The sequence below is a fragment of the Ictidomys tridecemlineatus genome, chromosome 8 (genome assembly GCF_052094955.1).
Source record: "Ictidomys tridecemlineatus isolate mIctTri1 chromosome 8, mIctTri1.hap1, whole genome shotgun sequence".
Lineage (NCBI taxonomy): Eukaryota > Metazoa > Chordata > Mammalia > Rodentia > Sciuridae > Ictidomys > Ictidomys tridecemlineatus.
Genome location: NC_135484.1, coordinates 123,583,399 through 123,606,676, shown reverse-complemented (window position 1 = coordinate 123,606,676; position 23,278 = coordinate 123,583,399). Strand labels below are relative to the sequence as shown.

Genomic DNA, 23,278 nt, shown 5'->3' with positions numbered 1-23,278 from the left:
GGATAGGGCTCCTGTCGTCATCCGCAGCGCTCTCGACCTACACTTGCTTACTCAGGAGAAACCGGAGGATTATGAGCTGGGCCAAATCATCTCTCACCGTCAGAGTAAGTGAGACAATCAGATGGCAGAGAGCAAGGGTCAGGATGTGGACTCAGGTCAACTCTTAGCACCAAAGAGTAGTCTCTGACCCCCAAGAACACTCCAACAGGGTGTGTTGGGTTCTTGCACAAAGACAACTGCACTTCTGCTGGTGGAAGTTCTTGAGGTCTAATAGTGTACCCCAGTGGATATTGCGGCTCCCCACCAGGTGACCTGCCCAGGACATGAACAGGCATACAAAGCTGACATCATTGAGGAGTGAGGAGGAAAGCCTCTTTCCAGGAGCAGTATGCTTTCATGGTCTGGGATAGGAGAGGTTTCAAAGAAACGTGGGAATGCATGGGCTAACGATGGAACTGGCATTTTGTGGACTGAAGCAGTACTATTGAAAGCCTTCTGTGTGACCAGAAATCCACTGCCTGGGCAGAGCATTGCCAGGATTCTAGCAAGCAGTAACAGGATAAAATTGGGAAGAAAACACAGCCTGGGAGACAGCCTGAATCATTTGTTTTTGCATAAATTCCATGGTCTTCCGCACCTGAATCCACTTGCCAAGGAGTGATCACAATAGCCGGGTTGTGATCCCTAACTAAAGTCAGATGAGGGCTTCCTGAGCACGTAGCCACAGAGCTCATCTGATAATAATGCCAGTGCTTTTTCGTTGGTTGGTTGGTTGGTTTTTGTGAGCCAAACACCACAGCATCCATTATCCCAGCCTATGTACACTGAAGACCACCATCCCAATGAGTTCTAGGATCACTTGTCTCCTATCTTAACCTTCTGTTAGGTTAGTAGAGTCTATGGAAGAGGAAGTCTGTGTGGGGCCTTGGTAGCCTAAGAAATTCATGGCAGAGATCCCCACATCCAACCCAGAAGGGATGGAGAACAGGCTCTAGGTTAGAGGAGGGTGACAGGAAACAGGTGTTCAGAGAAAGGAGAAGCGGGCTGTTGTATTCCCCCACTCGGGGTCATGGCACCACTGGGCCATACACCATGTTGGAGGGAAGCAGTCCCTTTGCTGGTCTTTGGAACCATTGTTCTCAGTAGGGCAGCATTTGGAATGTGGCCTCCATTCTCAGAAGCCTGGTTCACATGGAGGCAGGCTCCACCAACACAGAAGCATGGCTCTAATGTGGTATCCGTGCTGGTCAGCCTGTCCTCACTGTGGCCATACTTGAGGAAAATAACTCAGAGGAGGAATCCTAGGCCTTTTCTCTGGGTTTCATAGCTTTCTCTTTGGGTGTGCACTGAGGCTGTCCATAAAGCTCTAGTGTGTGGCAGTGGAGAGCTCCTCAGCCCTTGCCACACAGGCATAGACTGGGAGAGAGAAAACGAGGGTGGCAGAGAGGGAGAGAGAGAAAGATGGAGAGGAGGAGGAGGACCTATACTTGGAGAATGAGGATTCAGTGGAGCCAACAGGAACAAGGTACTGTTGCCCAGGGCGCAACCCTGTTTAGGTCTTCCTCCAACCATGCTCAACCTTTCTTCCAGTCCCTCCCACCTCCCAGTAATGTATTCATCTTGAATGAGAATTTCATGTTGACATCAGAGCACTCACCATCCAATGCTTCCCTCCAAACCCACCTATGAAGATGGCTCATGTGGGGACTGAATCTTTGGCACAGGAGCCTTTTGTGGGAGATTTCAGATGTAAAGCTAGTGGTGTGCTTTGGCAGATGCAAGAGGACCTGAGATGTTCTGGATTCCAAAGCCTTTGGTAGGACAGACATTAGGAGTGTTGAAGTGCTCTGCCTAGTTATTCCTCAGGGAGGACTGTGGAGGCTGTCTTGTTGGTATTGGTGCTGAATTGGAGAGCTCTCAGGTGTGTGGCTCTGGCCTTTTCTGGGACAGGCTCTCAGATGTTGGGGTGTCCTAGGGAGCACCTCCTGAGTGCCACCTTCTTTTTGTACACCCCTCTCTCCCCAGAGCTGAGGATTCCAGCGCAGGCCAACGTATTTTATGCCAAAAATCCTCACAAAAAATCCAACTTCGTGCTGAGGAAAAGGAGCCTCTCCCAAAAGAATGATGAGTGGATCCAGCCTCAACCTCCCTCTCGTCCTGCAAAGAAGGCTCCAGCCCTCCTGAGGATGCTTGCAAAAATCTGCTGCTGTGTGCCTGGGCGGGGCTGAGGCAGCCCAGGAATATTTACATTGATTACTATTTGCTTCAAAGTTTGAATCTATAGTTTGCCATTGTCTTTGACCTTGTTAGTAACACAGTTGTTACTCTATCCTGTATTTTTTGTTTCCATTAATATATTATTATTTTAAAATATATATGTTTTTGTTACCTGATCTACTCTGATGATTTGAGTATACTAAATGTAGCAGTGTTTCCTAACGGACACATCCAAACCAACAGGAAGGAATGTTTCATTCTATCAGCAAGAACTTCGGTATTTAGGAGTTTGGCAGATGGCATTATCTGAGTCAGTTTTCCAATGGGGGCAATGAAGTATCAGCTATCATGGTACAAACACAAACAAAGACACACAAACACACACAAGAGCGCACACACTCACTGAGAGATAGATAGACAGATGGAGTTGGTCCCTGCTGAAATACTTTGGAGACGTGGTTCTGATTTCTCCCATTTTGGGGTATTTTCAATTGCACAAGGTATCTTGCAAATGAACCCATGTCTGAGGAAGACATACATGTGTACTTCACATGCCACTTTTCACATAGCAGGAAGGTCATGTCATGTAATATTTTTCATGCAGCTGTGTTTTGACTGTGAACCATCCCATGAGGTCAGCTGTGGAATTTTCCAGTGGTAGCATCACAATGGGGATCCACTCTTTGGATTTGGGGATATTTCCGATTTTCTTGATTCAGATTGGGATGATATATATATAGTTTTTGATGAAAATTCTGCATTTGATGGTAATGAATGCCATGCATCTAGGAATCTGTAGACTGCAGACAATGAATGGATGCCTACTATTGCCTGGACTGGTCTGAAAAGTCCTGTAGCATCTGAGCATGTGTGAGGGCTGTACAGGTCTTGCAAAATGTCCAGGTCAGATGATCCTGCACAAAGCTGAACTCCTAGTGGTCTCCACAACAGTGTAAGGGCCAAGGAGAAACACACTTCCACACAGAAGATGGGAAGCTACCTTATGAAGGTGATCATAGGTAAGGGATCCTCTTGGTAGGACCCATTTTCTATGGGGCCAGAACTGTGCTCTGAATGTGGTTGCTGAGAACTTGGAATTTTCTAACTGAAGCAGTTCGTGCAAGCTGCTTCCACTTGCAGGAACAAAGTGTGTTCTCGTTGAGCACTTTAGGCTGTCCCTGGTTGAACTAGAGTGTCAGAAGCACTTGTAATGATTGGCATTCACAGTTTCACATTGAAGCCTCTGTGCCATCTGTCAACCACTGATGGCTGCAAGTGGGGAATGGAAGCCATTTGCTGCAAGCAGTTTCAACTTGCAGGACTAACTTTGTTGTAAGTGGGCACATGGTGTTTTTCCTGTGTGAGCTAGAAAAAAGCAAAACTGCTTCTTACAGGTGACAGGCATGCTTTCACATTGAAGCTTTTGTGCCATTGATCCAAAACAGTTCACTCATGTGGGCACCTGCACTTCAACTGTATGTGGTAAACAAGTGTGACAAATGGATGTTAGTGAGACTTTGGAGAACGGACCTTCTCAGCTGGTCCTCTTTCCTCCTGCAAGTTGGTGATCTCTTTCTGTCACACTTTGTGTTTCATGCCTGAACTGTGCCCTGAATGTGCTTGATGAGAACAGTTTAGAAGTGCAGAAGTGAAGCTGTTTGCAGAAGCAGCTTCAAGTAGCACAAGCTAACTTGTTCTCAGTGAGCACATGGAGATTTTTCCCTGGTTGAAGCAGTGTGAATGAGAATGGCATCTCAGAGCTGGTAGGCATGTTTGCATTTGGCAAACATTGCCATCTATCACCAAGAGTTCCTTGCATGCAGAAACCTTTTTTTTAAGTGTTCTCAGAAAGGTCTGATGAGTGGATTTCCATGGAATTCCGTGGAATTGATCTTTTCAGCAGTCCTCATTGGCTTCTCAAAATTGGTGATCCTGGGCGCAAGGACTCTCTTGCTAGCCAACATTGTATTTTGGGCCTGATCTCCACTCTGAATGTGCTTGCTGAGAGTAGTTTGGGAGTGCAAAAGTAAAGCAGTCTCTCAGCAGCTTCAACATTCAGGAGCTCATTTTGTTCTCAGTGAGCACATTGGGGTTTGTCACTACTTAAACTAGCATGAAGAACCACCGCTTCTCAGAGGTGGCAGTTTCCCTCTGAACCATCTGTACAGTTGGTCAATGCGAGTTCAATGCAGGCAGGCGCTTGGATTTCAAGTGAATTCTGTGACAAACAATTGAGCAATGGATTTCAATCAACCTTGGGCAATTGCTCTTCCCAGTGGGCCCACAGTTCTCCTCCAGTTGCTGAACCTAGGTCCAAGGGCTCTCTTGCTAGCACTCTTTGCATATGGGCTAAAACTGTGCTCTGAGTGTGCTTCCTGAAAATATTTTGTAAGTGCAAAACAGAAAAATTTTTGCAAGCAGCTTTCATATTAGGAAATGACTTTTTTCTCTTCGTGCCCATTGAGCTTTGTATCTGGCTGGAGTAGCCTTAAATCCAATGGCTTCTGAGAGCTGGCAGGCCCAGTTTCCATTGGAAGCAACTGTGCTCTTGGTCAATGGCAAGTTGGTTACTGTCAGGTACCTGCAGTTTCAATGAGTTTTTAGAAGAAGGAGACCAAGGGGATAAGATGAAACTTGTGCAATTCATTTCCTAATCAATGTTGGTGATGCTAGACCAGAGTGGACTTTTGCAATGATACTTTCTCATGTTTTTTGCAGGAAATGTGTTCTGAATGTGCATCCTGAGATGCATTTGTAGGGGGCAAACAGAAAAAGTTTGTGCACAAAGTAGATTTGTTCTCAGTAAACACGTGGCGGGTTTTCCTTGGTTGAACATGCAGGAAGCAGAACCTCTTGTCAGAGCTGATGGCACCATTTCACTTGGAACCATCTATGCACTCAATATTAAGCAGAGGTCATTGCAGACAGGCTCATGCAACTTCAAGATAGTTTTCAGAATCCGTTTGAGGAATGGATTCCAAAGAATCTTTGAGGTATTGACCCACCCATCAGTCCTATCACTTCCTCTCTGAGCAAGTGCTCCAAGGTACAAGGGCTCTCCTGCTAGCACACTTTGGATATTGAGCCTGAACTGTTCTCTGAATGTGCTCAATGAGAAGAGTGTGAAGTGCAGAAGAGAAGCAGGGTATACAAACAGCTTCAATTGCAGGATGTAAATGTGTTTCTAGAGAGCATATTGGGATTTGGGCTTGGTTGAACTAGTAGGAATTGGAATCCTTCTTAGAGCCAGCAGTTATGGGCTTTACTTAGAAGTTTCTGTGTCTTGTATAAAGCAGAGTTTGTTGCTCATGGGTACCTTCGTTTCCAGTGAGTTTTCAAAAAATTTGAGAAAAATATTTCAATGAAACTCTGGGCCATTAATCTTGTCAACCGTCCAATGTTCCACGTGAATATTGGTGATGTCCCAAGGGATCTCTGGGTAGCACAATTTGCACTTTCACGTCGTCTGAACGTTCTGGCTGAGAAAAGCTTGGAAGTGCAGAACAGAAGCATTTTGTGCAGGCAGCTTCCAATTGAAGGAACGGTCTTGTTCCCTGTAAGCACATTGAGGTTTGTTTCTGGTTGAAGCTGCATGAAGTGGAACCGCTTCTCAGAGCCAGCACTCTCAGTTTCTCTCTGAAGCATCTGTTCCATTGGAAATGTAGATTCCCTTCAATAGGGCCTCATCTAGGGAGCCTGCCCATGTGCTTCCCACTTGATTCAAATTTCTCCAGTGCACTTGTTGTCAAAGCAGGGACTCCAAGGAGAGAGGGGCTCTCCATTCTCCACACTGAAATCTCTCAGCAGGGAGGACTCCTCCATGCTTGGATGGCAGGGCTGTGATCACCTGGAAGGTGGAAATAGAAGGCTTCCAGGGGGCTGGTTGTGTGCCTAGCCAGGGTGCTGGTCACTGCAGTGCATTTAATCTATGGATCTCAAGGAGACTTATGCTGCAGATTTGTGTAATTCTGCATCTGTTTGCACACAGTTCTTCATGTGGGGAAAAAGCAGTGTTCTCAAAGTTTGCTTTACATTATACTCAACTGGTAATTTACAAACCCCAGTGTCCCATCTTAGCCCAGAGCCATTCCATCAGCCCAGGGTCAGTGGGTAGTCCAGCGATCAGTACTATGCACAGCTCCCAGGTGGCTCCAGTGTGTAGCTGAATTTGACAGCCAGTGTACTGTAGGATTTGCCCTTGAGGTTAGAATTCATTGACTTCCTCTTATGTCATTTGACTAGTCAGGATGTCTCATTAACTATCTGTGAAATCTTCAAGTTAGAAATCTCTGGTCATTTCTACCCTCTGAGGCACTGGTTCAACAGTTGGTCATGGTCATGGGTAGTCCTGGGTCACAATGAGGGAGAAGAAGACAATAATGTGGAATGGTGGTGTAGAGAGTCAGGGTGGGGCCAGAGCCCACACTGTGGTTAGGGTAGGGAAGGGATCTGAAGAGACTACCTTGAAAGTGAGCTCTGGCTGCAGTTAACCAGGAATCAGGGCCTGGAACTGGAAGCCATGACAGGGCTTCTGACTAGAAAGGACACATCCTTCTGGGCTGAGTTGGAGGTCCATCCAGGCAGAGGCAAACAGAGAGGATGCAGAAGAGGGGGATGGTCTAGATCACAGAGCAGCTCCATCATCATATAACACAGAGTGAATTTTTTTCTTCCAGTTGTTGGTAAATGCTGATTTATTCACGTGATACATTCACATCTACCTTGTCCATTGGAAAGGCCGCTCAACCACCACAGGCGATGATATCTTGCTGGATGTGTGCATTCTAAAAGGAGGTGAGGTTGGCGCCAATAGAGTGTGTGGGCGCTCAGGCATTGGCAAGATTGCTTTGGAGAGTGAATCCTCTAAATGTTATTGGGCTGGCTTTTGAGAGCTCCTGTGGTTTGGCTAGACGTAGAATTCTTTCACACAATTTAGCATGGTGTATATTTTAGAGAGCATGATCACTGAGGGGCAGCTTGCCGGTTTGAAGCCGTGAGCATTAACATCTATCAAGTTTCTCACCTGGAGTTGGCTACCTACAACTGGTGACAGTGTTTTACTACTGCTGAGCAATACTGAACAAGTCTCTGGGCCAGTAATCCATTGCTGAACTACATCACCAACAAAAAGACACTGAGTGAAGGTGAGGACCAGAAGAGCCCGGGAACCACCAGACAGCAGCCTTGAAGTCCTGAGCTCTGGCACATCATATGCCAACTCAACTGGGTATCAACCTCTTCCTGGGCTCATTAGAACTGTGTGCTTCAACTTTCAGAAGCAAATGCAGAATGATAGAATCTTCTCTGAGGACACTTTTCTAAGTCTTGTTTGCAGCACATCTTCTAAGTCTTATTTGCAGCATGTCTTCACTGGAATGAGTAGGAATTCGGCATTCTGTTGTACTTAAAATTCATTCTACCCCTACTTGATAGGTTGTGTGAAAGTGACTCGGCCTGAATGCATTTTACATGCCAAAATATGGCTTGTGTTTTCTCCTAAACTTATCAGGGCAGTCAGAGAAGCCAAGGAGTACTATAAATTCAGGCACAAAATGGCCAGATAGACTTGGATCACTGTACATCTTTCTAGAACCTTCTTTCATGCTCTGGCTTCCCTGAGTGTGGGGACTTTGTGATCCAGATTTTTTAGCAAGTAGTTTCTTGGAAGGCGATGCTAGAAAACTCCAGGTGAGAACAGGAAGTTATTAGGAACTGGAAGACAGGGTGTACCAGCCAGTTGTTGTCACTAAGTGAGTAAACACAGTTCTGATAAGGAGTGCTGGAGGTTCATGTAAATCATGTTATTAATAGAACCCTTCCTACAGGTGAGAGAGCTAGGGGTTCTCCAACCACTCCTGCCAGCCATGGCAGGATTCTGCTGCTGGCCTTCACTGTAGGCAAATGGGCCATGGTGCTGGGGGCTCTAGGTCAGCTGGGGTGTGAAGAAATGGCATAGTGATGGACAATGTCATCCAGCTTTGAATCCCCAGACTGGGATCTTTAGTAGGGCAAGGTCAGAGACTGTACTCAATGCAGCATCTACTTCTCAGCATAGTGCAAGGCACACAGCAGAACTTCATCAATACCCGTGGAATGCACTGGCTCGCCCCAGCCCTGCTCCAGGCCTCTCTCAGCTGAGCTATTTCTGCTGATCCTGTCTGTTCTAGTATATTCAGCTCTTGCTTCTTTGTATTTCACTTTCCTGAATTATGTCCTCTTTTTCCACACTCCTGTGGTCACTCTTTCTCCACACTCCTCTGGTTCCAAATGGCTGTCTGGCGGGGCTGTGGCAGAGAGATCTCATTACTACCAGAGATGGAGTTTTTAAACCAAATAAGACATGTGCTCTGATGCTTAGGATTGTCTTCAGCATAACGTGAGGTAGAAGGTTTGAAATTAGGATTGTCCTCCCAATCTTAAGGCATGTCATCCCTGCGTGCACACCAGGAAGTACCCTGGGAAGAAAGGCAGGTGTGGGTTTGGAATCAGAGACCAGCATGAGAAGAACACTTTCACTGCTTACTAGACAATGAGCTTGGGCTTGTTCTGTAACCTCTTGGGACCTCAGTGTTTGCATATCTGAAATGGGGATAGTTGTATGCCTGACTTCAGGAGGTGGGTAGAGAGAATCCTAGAAGTAGAGGAAGAAAACACACAGCATCTGTGAAGCACCCCGCCCCCATCTTTAGTCTTTCCATGATTTTCTAAGCGTATGTTGATTGACTGTTGTTTACAACAGCCTGCAGATCTACCTGAGGTCCCATCTAATCCACATGGATGGAGAAGCTCACCTTTGCTCTGTTGCCACATTTGGAAGGACACCTTCTAATAGAATTGGATCTAGAAAGCTGGGGTCCCTTTCCAGAACATACAGGTTCCACAGCAAAGTTCAAGCCCCTGAGACAGAGGGCTTCTGCTGGTGTCCTCATGTCCTCATGGGCACTGCAATGCCTTTCTCCACCGATGTTCATTGAGAGCCTGGTCCAGGCCAGGCAGGACTTCCTGCTGAGGATGTGGCAGAGAATGAAGCACATGCCTGGCTGGCTTGTAGGGGAACAGTCGGGGGCAAGACAGGCCAGTGATGGTGAAGACAAGACCAGTTAGTTTACTTGTCCGAAGGTCTTGGAGCCAAGCACTCTTCTAAGCACCTTATCATAAAAGCTTCCTCATCCCTCAATAGTTGCAAGAGGAACAGTGCTTTGGTTGTCCCCATTTTCCATAGGTGACAACTGAGGCACTGACAGATCAGGTCACTTGGCCAAGGTCATGGAGGTAGCACAGGGGGAAGTGTTGGCTGCAAACCCTCCCAGGTCGCTACTGCTTTGGGCTCTTTATCACCCGCAGCCTGCAACCTCTTGGTCATGCTGTGGCCCCTGTGACTGGTCTGTCACCAAATAGTGATTCACTGCAGGGCCTTTCCCGAGTCCTTTTCCATCTCAGAGTGCCTGTGTCTCACAGAGAGTTAACCAATTTCCTGGGCCCCACTGGAGTTCCTGGTTTTGCCAATCTGGTGCGGAGTCTGAGAATGTGTGTTTGTAACAAGGTCTCAGGTGACCCTGAAGATGATGGGTCTCAACACAGGTGACTTTCCCCCTCCCCTTGGGTCATTTTACAATGCCTGGAGACCTTTTATGTTATCACAAGTCAGGGGTGCTGGTGCAAAACTCAGGTAGAGGCCATGGGTGTTGCTGAATGTCTACACTGCATGAGGAAGACCTCTACAGACTAAGAAGGATATGGCCTGATGGGCCAAGGGCGCCCAGGTGAGGAACCCAGTGTGGAATACAAGCACATGAACTTGGGTGTGTGAAGGTATGGCCTTGGGGCTTGTTTCAAAGGTGGCTTCTATCAGTGCAAAACTCCAGCACCTCTGAGTGGCAGCGTTTCTGACAAGCTCTGAGCGGGGATGCTGGTGCTGCTGACCAAGCCACCCCACTTTGAGTAGCCAAAGTGAAGTGGAGTTCTTAGGACACCATGAACTTCTAAGAAATGCAAAGTGGACATCTCCTGTGTTAGATCAGAAGAAAAGAAACTCTGAGTTGGAATAAACCCTTTCAACTCACCTAGTTGCAAGTTTGCCCCTAAAGCAGCGCTGAGACAGCGGGGCCAGGTGGGGGACAGAGCTCCACTCCTCTCCTAGCCGCAGGCAGAGGCCTGCTAAAAATGAGGAGGGTGCAGAGGTGGGTGAGAACTGCCTTGCTTCAGTCCCAAGCATCCAGTCAAGTCTATTGTCACCTGGAGTGGTGGCTTCTTCTCCAGGGCCCACGCTAGCATTGGGGTTTGCATCTGCCTGACTTTCAGTTCTGTGAATGGAAGGTGAGAACTGGCTGCTTGAGACATGGTTGCTATCTTGGGAGAGGGTATGGGAGAAATGACAGGACGCCCAGCCCTCCAGAGCCCGCACCCCTGCCCCTGTGATAAATGGCAGCATTAACAAGGTTTGGTTGAGAGGGTCCCCCAGATTTGTGACTTCCCATGTCCGCCAGCAGATGTCACTATGGCTGGCAGAACAGAAGGCCTTTCAAGAGTGAGCTGGGAGGAGCAGAGAGGAAAAAATATCATCAAATAGAAGGCAGAAGCCAAAAGTACCCTTGGCCTAGCGGGATATGGTCCATACTATCATTTTAGGAATCGGGGACATTCTGCAATAAACCCACTATCAGATCATGTCATTGAGGTTTAGCTTCTGAGATTTAGGCAGAAACTCTCCAATGAAACACAAAGTTCCTGGCTTCTCTTAACTGAGAAAGTCTCCAGGTTTTGGCTCCTGGCCTATATGTATCAGGAAACATTTTCTTGAAGGAAACAAACACGTTGCACTGAATAAACATATATTTGTTGTAGCTTACCCTGAGACATCATATTGACGGGATTCAAAAATTGATTCATTTTACAAATTCAGCAGCTTATTCTGAAGTTCCATTGCCCTCAAAATCCCTTATGATTGGCACATTAGCCAACAAGCAGAATTCTCTGAAGCCCCAGCAAGAAAAAAATAAAGTCAAATTCCTATTTGTTGACATTTGAGGAAAACAAGGGAGAAGCAAGGGGCCCCACTCACTGGTGACAAGGTCTGGTTGAACATCTTTTATCTAATGCTTACCAAGAACGGTAGCAGAAACAGCACCGGTTCCTCAAACAGGGCAAGAGAGAGGTTGACCCAGATGAAGAAGTACGCGGCCATCCGCATGGCCCAGTGATTATAAAAATGGTAAAGTCTGGAGAGGAAAAACAGTAAAGGTGGTCATAACCACTGAGCAGGAGTTATATAACACTCAAACTTCTGTGCTAAGATGAACAGGGACCGGGGCTGGGACAGCAGCTCAGTGGTAGACCAGTACCAAGCACGCACCAGGTCCTGGGTTCCAGCCCCAGCACTGCCAAATAAACGGGTAAATAAACAAATAAATAAATAAAACTCGTGATGGGTCACATGCCCTTTAGGTTCTCAGGAGCAGGGGTGATATCACTTTAGCTCAAACTATAAAACACTAACAGAAAACATCAAGACGATGATCATATCTCAAAGCACACTTGGTGGACAGCCAGCTTTAGCACCTTCATTACCGAGTTGTTGTGACAGTAATAAGAGAACACTCTGAACCAGAGACTGACAAGGTGAACCCTCAGTTACAGTGACCTAATGCCATGTGGGCGTGGCTGAGTCCAATGTGAAAATGTGCACAGCCTGTCTCAACGCGGTATACTCAGGACAGATGTGGCTGCCACACACCAGATCCCTGCAGGGTGGGACAGTCCCCCACTCCTGCTTGGCAGTCTGGGCACATGAGGTATTTGTTGCTTTTGGAGACCCTGACACCAAGCGCTGATGTAAGAGAGGGTTTTTCCTTACTCTAGCCAAGGGCTTGGTCTTAGTTAAAACTTTAGGGGGAGATAGAAAAGGCTGGATTCCCAGGAAAGGAGTGAATGTGTGGGTAGCATTAGGATGTGACAGAAGGGAAAAGAGAAGCCCTCTTTTGCAGTCCAGGTAACGCTGGCTAGGAAGAAAGGTGGCCATGTGCGTCCAGCTTGGGCACTCCATCTCCTGGCCCTGGTGGTGTCCATTACCCCCGATCTGCTCTTAACTGACCAGATGCTTCCTGCATGTGGGACACTGTGCTCTTAGAACTTAACCCAAACCACCAGGCTCAGGGGCTGGGCTGCAGTCCATGGTGGAGCGCTTGCCTAGCACAGGCCCGTCTCTGGGTCGACTCCCAGCACCACAGAACAAAACACTCTTGGGTTTTACCCAAATTATGTGCCGTACCTAGACCCCTCTGAAAAGTTTCTGTAGAAAGAATGCCTCCAGGTTTGTCTCAACCTCTAGAACTTAAGGTGGACAAGTGGACAGCTAGATGATTAAATTACCTGATAGCCTGAGGGGAAGTTTGGAATAGAACGTTCCTGTTGTACTGGGCATCAGAAACATAGGCAGCTCCAAGAGAAGGTTCTGGAAGAAAGAAAACATCAGCACAGGAACTAAACTGCTTTTTCCTTGTGGGAATGCATCAGGCACGGAGGGGAGCCCTGCCCCTCCACCTCCAGCCCGGCTCCCTAGAGGTTGCCACCATCAGCAGAGCCATAGGTGCCTTTCCTGGTGGGTCCCCTGGGACCAAGGATCCTGCAGCAGAGCTGGCCACGTGCACACTGCATTTTCTAGAACTCAAATACAGGTTCTCATTTGAGGAAGGATAATAAGAAAGCACTGAACAGAATATGTACATGGCTTAAGTGGCATATTTACACATAAATAAAGGTTCCGTCTGTCCAAATATACATATGAGAATATGCACACAAACCCAAGTATAGAAACCCCAAATTATATTTAAGCCACTTGGTGGGTGATTGAAGGGATTTTTGAGGCAAAATCTGACAAGTGAATTATCCATGTCTTCCAAATCTACTTAAGGTAGATCTCTATACATACATGGAACTGAAAACCAGTCACAAGGCTTTCATGTAACTCATGGTGGACACATTTCAGCTAATATATTCTGGACTTTACCCCCTGTCAGGACACAGAGTTGTATTCTTCTTAACAAGCAACTTATCATTCTGATAGTACTCATTTTTTTTTCTATTCAAACATAGTTGCATTACATATTCTTATGGAGGTGGGTACGATGGAACTCAGGGAGCTTAACCACTTTGCAACATCCCCAGTCCCCCCTCCTTCCACCCCCACCCCCCGCCTTGAAACAGGGGCTTGCTAAGTTGCTGAGGCTGGCTTTGAACTTGCAATCCTCCTACCCCAGCCTCCAAGTGCTGGGATTACAGGCGTGTGCCAATGTGCTCAGCTCAACATTCTTTTGTATATTATACACACACACACACACAAGAATATCACACGTGCACACATAAATATCTTGGAGCCCTATGAGTGTTTTTGTAGGATTAAAAAAGTGCATTACTTCTTGATGAAAGAAGACATAGATATCCCACAGGCTTCCAAATGGTATGGGAAAGAAGACTTGTGCAGGTAAGCATGCGCGCGCGCCCAAACACATACACACGTGCGTGCACGTTCTCCTGCTTGTCACTAAGGGTGATGTGATTTTAAATAGTGTCTAACACCGACCAGCGAAAGGGGCTTCTAGAGACTTTGTTTGCCTTTCCTTAGGACCAGGACTGCTGCCTCCCTGTGTGATGATTCACATTCTGATTCTGCATCGATGAGATAAGAACATACACACACTGACCAGCTATTTAGCCCTTTCCATAGACTTCAGAAAGAAAAATAGTCTGATAAGCTAATTGACTGCCTGAGCTATCCACTGTAAACACAAGCCATCTTCCTGCCTGTTTTGAATGGGTGTCTCTTACTGGTCAGGCAAGTTAATCTTAAAAATGCATCAGGTATTCATAGGGTCAAAAGATTCCCAACTGTATGCAGATGGTCAATCATAGTTCTATAAAGCTGTTAAAAATTATCCAAACAGAAAAGAAATGCTTGAATTAAAAGTTGATGCAGAACCATATCCTTAGAGATGGGTTCACTGCTGTAAGAATGGATCACTTTTGGAGTCTCACGCATTCCAGGGCAGGAGGACACTTCACCAGGGCACATTACCAAAACCTCAGATGCACTATCTATGTTTTTGACACATTATACATTTTTCTTTAACATATCTAATAAAATATTAATAGAAAAACTATTAATATCAATTATTTTTCCATCAAGCATCTTTAATATTGAGCAATAAATAGTTTCCCAGTATACTCTTAGAATTCTGTTTTAGGTAAAAACATCTTGTATCAATAAGAGTTGATTTGTTTCTAGCTTTTTCAGTGCATGCACATCAACTTTAAGAAAATTCTTTACCTTATATAAATGTTAAAATAGATTCTACTGTCTTTTATGCCTAAAGAAGAAAAAGAAAAAAATAAATATATGTTTAAAAAAATAAAGTCCTATTAAACCTCAGAAAGGTCATACTGGGGCAGCAAAGAATTCTGACTTTTTAAAAAAGTATTTACAGCAATATCTTTTTAAAGTTGCTGCTGTTCCTGGTTTGAGAAGACGATGCAGGGTTTGGTGTAGAGTGTGTGCTCAGCGTGTACAAAGCCTGGATTTGATTGACACCCAGGAAAAGAAATTTAAAAAATGAAGCTATTAACATCCTTATGACTGGACCCTGAGACAGGAGCCCTTTGACACTCACAAGCTTGAGGTAGACCATTCACAGGCCCTCCAGAGGGAGGATGGGAAAACCACTCCCCCCATCCCTGGGAGCCAGGCCAGGGGGTTATCTCCCTGAGACATCACCCAGACACAGACCTTAATGATACCAGCACAGGTTTCCCTCCAGTGCCCCTGGCCATGCGGACACCCCTGGTTGTCAAGATCTGCTCAGGCTCTGTAACACCAAGCCTGCTCCAGGACAGCCCACAGAAGTGCTCCCGAGGCTTTCCCTGCCTCAAGAGGAGGCACATTTCTGACATCTGTCTCCACTTTCAATCTCCTCTACTCTGCCTTCTGGGCCTACTTCCCTCCTTCCCGTTACTGTGCAACTTCTTTCTCCTGCCCATTTCACTTGGGAGATGTTGTTCTCAGCAGATGAACTGTAGTAAGCACGCTTACTTGTACTAAAGCCATTTGTGTCTTCCCAGAAAACCAATTCTTTTCATCCAACCCAAGAATGTGACCTATCTTAGACACCCCATTCCAACACTTTATACTTTTCAAGTTCATATGGTGTATGAGTTGGCTTTCTGCCACTGTAAGACCTGAGGTTGCTCATTCATAAAGAGAAAAAGTTTATTTGGCTCACAGTTTCCATATCCAGTTCACATTTGATTGACCCTGTTGCTTTAGACCTGTAGTGAGGCAGCACAGTATGGCAGGCAGTGCATGGCAGAGCTACCCACTCACCTCACGGCAGCTGGGAAGTAGAAAGAGAAAGCCAGGAAGGGACCAGGATCCCAACATGCCCTTCAGAGGCACACCCTTAATGACCTAAGATCCCCCACTGGACCCCACCTCTTAGACATTCCACTACCTCCCAAGAGAGTCACAGGCTGAGGATGGAGCCTTTAATATATGGCACTTTGGGGAACATTCTAGATCCAAATGATAGCCTTTGGGAACCACTGTCAGTTTCTACCATGAAAATGGCAACCACCAAATACAGATGCTCCCCTGGAGGCACCTCCTACAGGCTGCACCAGCCCACAGAGGGCCCTGGTGGACACAGGGGTTCTCAGTCTCCACGGCAGGGGTCCACTCCCTGGGGAGCTTTCAAAGACCCTGGTGCCAAGAACACCCCACACCAGCCATGTCAGAACCCACAGGAGGCGGGACCTGAGATCCGCTTTTTAAAGTTCAAATGTGACTTGACGGTCCAGTGACAGTGGGAAGCAGGGTCTACACTGGCCTTTCCCTGCAGCTTCCCTCCTGAGGTCGGTTCTCACCGCACCGTGAGGGATGCACCTCCCTGACTCCCTTGTCTCCTCTTCTCATAGCTGTGACGTTTCCTCTTCTCCTCGAGATTGAAAACTGGATTTTAAACAGTTGTGTTTCCTCCCTCCCCTCCTGTCCCAACTTTGTAAGCCTTAGAAGGGAGGGGAGAGCACAGAAAGGAGGCACAGATGATTCCAGAGGTTCTCAGGGGAGAGCAAGGACGTTCCTTCCAAATGCCCAGAAGACACCCTCTTCCGTCCCCCTGCCCTAGGAGTGACCACCGCGAGCCCCAGATTCCGTCAGGCAGGCAGGTGACAGAGCCGGGAATCTGAAGCTGCTGATGGAAGTGCTTTGAAAACACACCAACATGTCTTGATGATATAGATAAGAAAATCAGCAAAACTAGCCCTATCTCAAGGTCAAGAGAAGTCCCCACACGTCTTAACTTACATTCTTCCACTCGAGTTTTTCCTCCCAATGCCAACACTCCGTCTGTCACTACAAACAGTCTTGCCCCCGTCTTGCCTGACTCCACTCCTGCCATAAACTCATCCTGCACGTGGGTAAACAGAGCAGGCCCCTGTTTCCCAGGGGCCCCTGTTTCCCAGGGCCCCCTGTGCGAAAGCTGCCAGTGACTTCTCTTCCCTTAGAGCTACTCTCCTTTGCCCAGATAACCAAGTGGGAAATCCTTGGCTTGGCCTTTAGGGGCCCCACAATCCCCTCTCTCCAACGTTCTCTCCCTGGCTTTCCCTCCAGGAACAACATTCTCTGGAAAAAACAGATGGGATTCCTTGTCCACTGCCCTCCACGGGCTCCCCCTCCACACCTGATCTCATGCTCAGGTGCTACCCTCGCACTGTCCTTCCTTGGACTCCATCTCACACTGCAGTCTCTCCAGGAGGATGAGTGATCCCACCTTTCCACATGGAAAGACCACCCGGAGAAGCTGGGGCAGTGCCCGTACAGTGCGCATCCCGTACAGACAGCAGCCACAGGTGGAGGGCACCGGCCACTCTGGCAAGAAGGGTGAGTGAGTGAGTGACTGCAAACAGGCATTAGGACAAACACCTCGTGTCCCTCAGCATAGCCACTTGCAAACCAACAACACACAGGCCAAGTGCAGTCTAAAGGTATGTTTTGTTTGGCCTGTAGAATGTGTTTAGGATGTTGGCTACTAATTCAATTTTTTTCAAAACTGGAACTTACACAAAAATTTGAAATTATGATTTCTCTTTAAAAGATGGATAACATCTGGCAAGGTGGGGCTGGCTGGTTAGTTATTGCTGTTCGCCCCAATACTTCATCACCTGAACTTCATATTTTCCCGTGTTCTGCAGGTCAGCTGGGCAGTCCTTTTGGAGTCTACTTAGCTGATCCTGAAAGTCATGAGCACTGGGTGTTCTAGGAGGATCTTGCTCACATCTCTTGGCCATGTGCGTCCAGAGCATTGAGAGAGCAAGCACCAACACTCATGGGCTTCGCACACCTCTGCTTGTGGACATCTGCTAATGTTCCATTGGCTAAAGCAAGTCCCATGGCCAACTGCAGGTTCAAGGGCTGGAGAAATGGACCCTAACTGTATGGAAAGGAATTGCAAAGTCACCTTGCAAAGGGGCCTGCATTCAAGGATCAGAAGACTTGGTGAGCATTTTTGCAATCTATGATCAACCCCATGACACAGCTGGAGGTGGGTGACTGTGCTTTTCTTAGGGCAAGGGACATGCCCTCTATGTCATCACAAGCCCTGTCCCCTCTGTCACTGAATCATTCCCACCTAGCTGGCTGGTTTTATGTTGCTCTTGAGGGCACTGCAGATTAAACCCACACTGCTCTCTGGTGAGCCCAGGGAGCCCTGGCCAGCCCTCTGCAGGCTTCTGGTAACTGCCATCTTCCCCTGACACGAACTTTTCTGCAAATGGCTATAAGGTAACACCAGGGACCCAAGAGCTTGAAGACAGAGTAATCACAGACCTGCATGAAAAAGTTGAGGAGTGAGAACATTCAAATAGAAGCACACAAAATATCAAGAGGTGACCACAGAGGACAGTTGACAAGAAACAGCTGGGGCACAGGCTCTCAGCCCTGGCTGCACCTCAGAATCCCCTAGCAGCCTTCAAGTTACTGGTGGCATGAGCCACATCCTGACCAGTAAAATCAGAATCTCAGGGGCAAAGCTGAACAAAGTACCTTCCCAAAAACTTCCCAATGAGTCTGACCAACAGTGAGGTTGGGAATCCCTAGCATTGGGATATTTCTATTTCAACTCTGAAAGTGAGGGATGCTGATGCATTTTTCAGGGACTATGCAGTTTCCTGTTCTGTGACCCAAAGCTAACTTACAAAAGATTAACCCAGTCAACTGGCCACCCACCTCCCCAGATCTAGATGTTCTGCCACCTCAGAAAATATGGGGCTCTGCTGAGGACTGTCTGTTGGTACCAGGTGCATTACCCTTAGTGCCTGCTGCCTGGAGGAGGTCTCTGAAAGACCTGGAGTCGCAAAATCTATGGCTTCTGTAGACATGCATTAAACAAAACGGCTCACACTGGAGTCAGCCAGGACTCTGACTTATTTTCTGTTCTTCTTCTATTTGCTAAGTTGCTGAGGCTGGCTTTGAACTTGAGATCCTCCTGCCTCAGCCTCCCCAGCCACTGCGATTTCAGGCCAGTGCCACCATGCCCAGCTGTATTTCTTGATCTCTCAAAGTATTAGTCATCTGCATGCGTCTCTTATTTAGACAAAGAAATATGAAACACACAGAGGGAGGGCATCGAGCATCTCTGGCTAAAATGATTTTCTCTCCACTGAAGTCTCTCATGATCACAAGGAAGCCTGTCATTTTGTAGATGCTGGGACCAAGGGCAAGACTGGGAACCAAGAAACCATCTCCTCCTCCTGTCCTTTGCCTTCTCACTTATTCATTCACCCACTCACTCACAGAGAGGACTTAGTAGAATCCACCTGTTGGAAGGGGCCTGACTTCTGTGGGAGAACAGCAGGCCAGATGGGAAGCCCAATGTTCCACCCCACACATAAGGGCCCTGTGGACTCTCTCCAGCAGGCTACTAGCCCACTGGGAAGCCAGGGAGCAGGGGATGCCATTCAGCCCAGAGTTGAATGGCAGGGCCAGCCCAGGAAAGATGGGAAGCAGGACTAAAACACTCTGACCTCCTACACACTTGCATGGCCTGAAGGAAATGACCAGCATCACTGTGTGCCAGACACTGGGCTGGACCCAACCTGCGTGGTCATCCCACAAGGTGACTGCGATTTACCAATCCCCCCTTACAGAGGCTCAAGGAGGAGACCAGCCGGTGATCTGGAAACTGCTCCATCAGAACAGGGCTTCTTGCCTCTCTCTCCACCCTCTGTTTCTTATCCCGCCAAAGAACACAGCCCAGGAGCAGCTGCTTGGAAGCACCAAGTCATCCAGAGGAGCCTGTCTGTCACAGCAAACACACAGAGCCCACTGTGGAGCTGGATCCCACAGGCCCAGGAAAAGCCAGGGCTGCAAACCCCATCCTGCGATGGGACCCTTGGTTGTTTTCCTGCGGGTACACAGCGCAGTGCGTGGCTCCGGAGCCAGGCCAGCAAGACCTGGAATCAGGTCTCCACGCAATCCGGCTCAGTCCCCGCGGATCGGAGGCCTCTCCTGTGGCACAGGCTTGACAGCTCAAAGTGACCCCCAACTCGCAGGGCTGCCCTCCAGCCCACTGTGCGCTTCTTGGCTTCGCAGCTCTCCAGAGCAGCCGGGCTCTCAGGGCGCAGAGGACAGAGAAAGCGCCCCGAGCAGAGGGGCTCCCTGCCCCATGTCCCCACAGGGTTCGCAGCAGCCGGTGCTGGCTTTTAGCCGGTTGGTTTTCTCCCGGGGCTTTTCTCTGGGGAAGCATCTGGCGCGGGGAGGGCGACTGGATGCGCTGCGATCCGGGCGCCCTCGGGCACCGGGGATGGCGCCCCTTACCTTTTGGGCGAGAGGCTAATCGCGGGGCTCCAGATATAAGCGAGTCACTCCCGCGGCTGGGCCAGTCCAGGGCATCGCGGCTGCGGCGCACCAGAAAGGGATGCTCCAGCATCAGGGCCGCGCCAGCGGACTCTGCCCCCAGCAGGCTGGAGGAAGGCCCCGGTTGTGCTGGGCTGTCAATGGGACAAGGCGGGTGGGCCCGGGGGCGAAGGACCTGCTCCGGCCAACGGCGAGAGCTCCGGAGGCCCCTTCCAGGACGCGCTGGCCGGGACGGGGCGGGGTGGACTGCATGCGGGGCTGCGAGGACCCCCGCGGGTGGCCTGGTCAGCAGTCCTTGGCCCAGTGTGCAGACTGCGCCCCAGCGGGACACTGTGTATGCCCTGCTTAGGGATCAGCGGAATAGGAAGGGAACCTTCCTCCAGAGCTTCTTTGGAGAATTAAATGAGCTAATATATGCGCAGGGGCGCCTGCTGCTGGGCGCTGGTAAATGTGAATTTATTTATTTTGTGTACTAGGGACTGAACTCAGGGGCACTCAGCCACTGACCATATCCCCAGCCCTGTTTTGTATTTTATTTAGAGACAGGGTCTCACTAAGTTGCTTAGAGCTTCACTTTTGCTGAGGCTGGCTTTTACCTTTCGATTCTCCTGCCTCTACCTCTGGAGCTGCTGGGATTATAGGCATGTGCCACCAAGACCAGCAGAAATCTGATTTTTCATGATCCTGTTCCTGAGTTTTTTTCTTTTAATGTTGGCTATGAATTTAAAATAATGATAAATCCTTCCATGCCACCAAGAGCCAGCAAGGACAAGTGTTGCTGGACACCCGTACCAACCAAATTCCTGGTCACCTCCAACAGAAGGGCGAGGCCTGGAGAGGCTGTGACTGGCTCTGTCACCTGTAGGCACCTACTGTCCTTCTGGATGGTTCAGCAGGAATCTGCTAGGTCCTGATGGCTGGCAAGGTCAAGGTCAGAGAGAGAAAGATGGGCAGAATTACAGCCCCAAGGATTCTATCCCTTATCCCTGGAAGTGCATAATCTATTTCTTTTCAGACAAATGAGGAGTTTACAAATGTAATTCAGGTTCCTAATCAAGTGACTTTAAAAATAGGGAGGTCACCCTAGATGACCTGGGTTGGCCCCATGGAATTCCAAGGGCTCTTAATGTCAGCAGAGGACGGAAGGGAAGGTGAACCGCTCCAAGCCCATCAAGGACCCTGGGCAGGTTGGAAAGCTGTTACCTCCACCTGCAGGGGCAGCCCCAGGCCTCCAGGAAGGAGCAAGGTTCAGCCCGTGCATTTATGGGCGCCTGTGAGACCCCACTCAGAGGATGCGGCCTGGCCTCACGGACCTCTGGCAATACAGGCTGTGTGAGAAAGCACTTCAGTCTCCTCAGTGTGTTAAGGTGGAAACCTGGCAGAACGCTGGCCTGCGCCTCAGAGCTCACATCATGCTCCAGTCACAAGGCTGGCCCGCAGAGCCCACTGTGTGGCCTCAGCTCCTGGGGGGCGGCCAAATCCCACATCTGCAGCCCCACCTTTGATTGTTCCCACCCAGGCCCCACCTCACATCCCCTCTGAGCCCTTCCTCAACTTCTCAAGGCCAGCGGATCATGTCCTCTCTGGTCCTGACTCTTCATGAAGACAGCCACGTGGCACTTTGCAGATGTAGTCCCCCCACCCCTCAGGCCACAGCATCTGTCAGAGGAAGAAGACAGGCAGGCTCTATCTTTGAATTCCCAGCACCCGACCTAGAATGGTAAAGAAAATTCACAGTGGCTGCTGGCCACGGAGCTGTCTACAGGATGTATCCAGGACTCACCTTCGCAACTGTTGATTAAATGGATTATATAAAACTGCCTGCCTGCTCTTGAGAAAGGCCAAATATTCCATTTCTATCTTAAGTGACAACTTATAGAATGGTTGTTTTATGGTAGTGTCTTTTAAAATAACTTTTTTTTTTTTGTAAATGTGTTCAGTGTGAAGAGTTAAAACAACTAATCAAAGATCGAGGCCACTGTGAGCACATTTTGATGGACAGCCTTCCCTACAGCTCCTTATCTACATGTACACAAGCAGGCACACATGCTTCTGTAAAACAAATATCCTACCTGCACCCACTGTGGATGGCCTTCTACCCTGCATCCCAGGCTTAGGTCAGACTTTCACCCTCTGTGTGGGAGGCCAACCTTACAGGTGACTGAGTTACACTCCCCAGCTGGGTGCTGAGGCACTTAGTCACAGAAATGGGTGTGTCTTGCTACAGCCCCATGGGTGAAGCTATGCTCACCTGTTCCTTTGTAATATAAACCCTTGCCCTGTTTAGGATAGAATCTTCCATGGAAGTGCCTAGTGTGTGTCCCTTCCTCTTACTGTGCCCTTGGGTATGGCCTACCCAGGTGTCAGTCAACCTGCTGACAGTGGACATCATGAAGATACTCAGCCCCCTGAAACCTGACCCCTTGCCTCACTTGAATAGCTTCTCCTCAATAAAAGGGGTCAGCGCGTGCTCTCTCTCTCTCTCTCTCTCTCTCTCTCTCTCTCTCTCTCTTTCTGCAGACCTTTAAGGTCAGAGGAGCTGTCACAGCAACCCCAAAGAAATAGGTATTTGTGTCTCTTGTGTGGTTGTTTCGTGCAGCCCAGTTAGCCCAGTTTAACTAGAGTGACCCCTGAGCCTTTTAGTCACGAGAACAGTAACCCGGCACCTCTGTCCACAGGAGGTTCCTCCTTGATCTTGGTTAGTCTTCACAGGGAACTTTCTATAAGGCAAGTACAGGACTGAAGTTTGCTCAAACTGACTAAAAAGAAGCAGTGGGTTGAAGGGGAGAGATGTCCTTCTCTCTTCCTCTCTTGAGCCTATGAAAGTAGACTTTAAAAGCATGTGTTCCTGGCTGGGTGCAGTGGTGCACGCCTGTAATCCCAGTGGCTCGGGAGACTGAGGCAGGAGGATCATGGGTCAAGGCCAGCCTTAGCAGTCTAGCAAAGTCCTAAGCAACTCAGCAAGACCCTGCATCAAGGAGGTTTACCCAAGGCTTCAGTGCCCAGAGGTTTTCTTGGGACTTGGTCACAGCCTGCGTGGCTAACCCGTAGACTGCCGCCTATCTCTGGGCTAATACCTTTGGTTTGGTTTCTCTAGAGGTTGGAACTAATACTCCATAGCCCAGAGCCCCCAGGCAAACTCCATGTTTCTGCCCAGCAGGA

At 48.4% G+C, this 23,278-nt stretch overlaps 1 long non-coding RNA gene across 1 annotated transcript; it reads left to right on the top strand.

Annotated features, from left to right (window-relative positions):
* Positions 1-5: 5 nt before the first annotated feature.
* Positions 6-2,393, top strand: LOC144366296 (uncharacterized). The gene is made up of 2 exons (XR_013425314.1): positions 6-104; positions 2,026-2,393. It is a non-coding gene; the product is annotated as an uncharacterized LOC144366296 (long non-coding RNA).
* The last annotated feature ends 20,885 nt before the right edge of the window (positions 2,394-23,278 follow it).